Source organism: Myotis brandtii, unplaced genomic scaffold, assembly GCF_000412655.1.
Source record: "Myotis brandtii unplaced genomic scaffold, ASM41265v1 scaffold847, whole genome shotgun sequence".
Taxonomy (NCBI): domain Eukaryota; kingdom Metazoa; phylum Chordata; class Mammalia; order Chiroptera; family Vespertilionidae; genus Myotis; species Myotis brandtii.
In genome coordinates this window covers 1,636,104-1,639,572 of record NW_005371441.1, presented here as the reverse complement: position 1 = coordinate 1,639,572, position 3,469 = coordinate 1,636,104, and positions in this window count along the sequence as shown.

Sequence of the window (3,469 nt, the reverse complement as noted above, 5' to 3'; positions counted from 1 at the left end):
GGGGAAAACTGAACCTTACATAGCCTAAAAGTACCTCTTCTTTGATAATAGAAGAACTAAGGGAAGGATGTAAGTAAATGAAAGTCACTTTATAGGTTTGGTGTCAGGAGTTAAGTGGTTTTCCAATTGCTATATTCTATTTTCTCTAAATAATACTAACAATTACAAACACTTGCAATGTCCTATACTATTCCAAGCATTTCAATAGTCCTATTGAGGGGTTGTTCTATCATTATCACCATATTAAAGTTCAGGAAAGAGAAACATGAAAATAGGTCAACTAATTTTCCCAAGATCACAAGGAGCCCAGGTTCACACCAGGTAAGCTGGCTCTGGAGCCACAATCTTAATCACTACTACGTCTTGGAGTTTATTTGTCTTCACTCTCTGAAAAGGAGAAGATTAGATTGGAAATGCTCTTGTGTGGGACAACTGAGAATGCCTTCTGAGAAATTGCAGATCGCTTCCCAGGTGGCATTGGGGGCTCTGGGGAGACTGGAGACCATGTCTTGTTGGCCCAAGCAAGAACTTTTGAAAATGCTCCGAGTCAGGAATGAGCAGAAACTACATTGGCTTCCCAAGTAAGGGAAGAGCTCCTCTGATGGGGGTCCAAAAAAATAGAAGCTGCTCAGTGCTGGCACTTGTGTTCACTTTCTGATTTTTTTTTTAAAGGAAAGGAAGAATGTGTTCTTCTCCAGAATTACCCTTGGAGAAAAAGTTGGAGAGAGATTCTAACTCTTAAATTGTCTTTTGAAATGTGAACGTGAATAAACAGGACATAGTAGACCTATTGACAGAAGAGCTGAAACTAAGTCATTAGGAAGGGGTGGAAGGAAATTGTAGACTAATTAACCAAAATATGCAACTTTAACTTTATAAGAACACCATGCTTCACAGAGAACTGCTTGAACTGTCAATATTATTTTTATGCCTAGGGGTCACTTAGGAACACACCATGAGTCAAAAACTGTGACTCAAACCTCAAGTCTCCACAAGCTGGTCAGACCTTATTCAATCTCCACACCTCCCTATACACACATATTCATTGTGAACAAACTGTAGTTGATTGACTGGTTGATCAAATGACTGTAGCTTTTCCCAAGCACAGGCTCGATTTTTTAAAATTAAAATGTGATTGGAATAGTACCTAAGAATTATACATATATTTATTAGAAATAAAAAAAAGAAAATACACAATAAATTTTCAAAATGTGCAGAGGGTACTAACCATGTTTACATAGTCAAATGCTGATCTGATATAATGGAACCAGAAGGTCACCAGAAACTCACAGAGTGGCCAGAAGAGTAGTTGAGTGTAGGGAGCAGCTATAGGGTCAAGCCTCAGACTGATCTGTGGCAGAGCCACATACAAGTTCCAGCTTGGAGAGCAGAGCCCTCCTAGCACAGTTAAGCTTGACCTTATAGTCCTCCCTTGTTCCTAGGTAGCTAATGGGCTGTAGGAGGTGCAGCAAGTGCTGCCAAAACAAGGCTTGAGTAACAAAATAGATCTGAAACTCGCAAGAACATTGTCAACATGTTGACCACTCCCCTTGTTTTGCTTTGTGTGATCGGACTATAAAATAAAGCTTGGGCTCACAGGCAGGCTGTGTCACTGTTTCCTCATCCAGGCAGTGATCCACCTGGTCCCAACTGTATTCTCTTGTCTGGCTTCTTTAATCCTTCACTGCCCCTCCTCAGGTTCACCCCTAGCCATGCTGGACGCGGTTCAGTTGAGTTTGTATGTGGGTGTGTGCAAGTCAAGTCATACAGGGAACTGACTCTGTCTCATAAATGATAAATGCTGAAATAATGGTTTCCACCTCAGATTTAGGAATCACTTATAGAATATTCAACCCATTGACCTACTGGGACCAGAAGAAAACAACCAAATAGCAAACATTACTAGGAAGAATGTGGGCAAACAGGAAGATGGTTCCAATTTCCATCATTTTCTGCACACTTGAAATTCTACTCATTGTGTTCATTGCCTTCAGAAAATGTCAGAATGAGCATATAAATACATTTTTACCATTTGTTTCGACAGATTTCTGCATAAAGGGCCATAATGAACCTGGTACGCAGAGACTGTCTAACACAGAGACTGTTTGGAAGGGGTGTCCCATGAGAGACAGCAGCCGAGGTGGACAAGCAGAATCTCTGTTGGGAGGAGTGACAAGGCACAGGGAAGGAAACTCGTGCAGAGGGTCAACTAAGAAGGATAAAGTCAGAATGGAAACAGTGAGAAAATACAACCAGGACTAAAGGATGAGAGGAAGTTGGAACAGTTTGGATCAAGGAAAAGACTTCAGGACTATGTTCAAGGACTCCAATTATCCTTTACGAAGCATATGTGGTAGCTGGAAGGACAGGTGTAGAGAGAAGTCAGAGCCATGTTGGGTTACTAAGGAAAATGGGTATTTTCAGTTTATTATCCTATCATATGAGAGGTGATAACCATGTCTTCCTACAAGATGTACCTTATAGCCTTTGTCAGACACCAAGGCCTGGGCTGGAAGAAACAAGGTGCTATGCATGTATGGAAGTTATCATGGTAACCAGAATTGTGAGCTCCTAGAACCCAGGACACACCCTTATTCGAATATGACCAGCAAACATCCTTGAAGTCATTGTAAATTACTTGGCTCTGCATTTACTTAGATTCCCCATACTCATGCTTCCTTCTTCATAGGAGAGATAACAGAAACAACTGAAAATTGTTTTCCTTTCTGAATGATCACATGCTTTTGGTACCTCTCATATGGAGAGAGAAACATTGGCTCTTTTTCACACTAGTAAGCTTCCCCATCTGTCTGAATTGCGTGTAAATTGAACTGATGAAAATGGCCAATTGGCCTCTAAGATCCCTGTGAGAAACCCATTAGCTGTCCTCAGCAAGAGGAACTGTTAGGTTACAATGACTATATTAGGACTCTTTTGTTCCTGATTTATGTCTGCTAATAAAGATAATTATAAAACGATGTGACATCTGACATTAAGTCTTCTATCCTATGAAATAACCTCCAAATGTTATGGTTTTAAATTATTTGGCAAGAGGCTGTCGTAATGATTAATTTCTTCTGCATATTTCTCTTCATAGGCATTTTCCCATTGTCAAACATTAGAAGGAAATCGTCCTGTTCTTGAGTTTATACTATTTTTATAATAAAACTACAGTCAAAAGGGAAAAAAACTAACAAAAAACAACAACAACACAAAACTTCACAAATATTTAGATACATACAGGAATTATCACTTCTTAGGGAAAATCCTAGTGTTTAGATGAACCTTCCTAACCTTTGTCATTTGCAGTGATCAATACCTTCTTACATTTTTCATGATGCCAACGTTATAAACTGAGACTAGGTCCTCCTACACATGACATTCAGTGTGTGCAGACACTGGGGATACCACAGGTTTGCACCAATGCACGGTCTGCTGACCTCCTAAGATATCAGCAGATATTTCCATT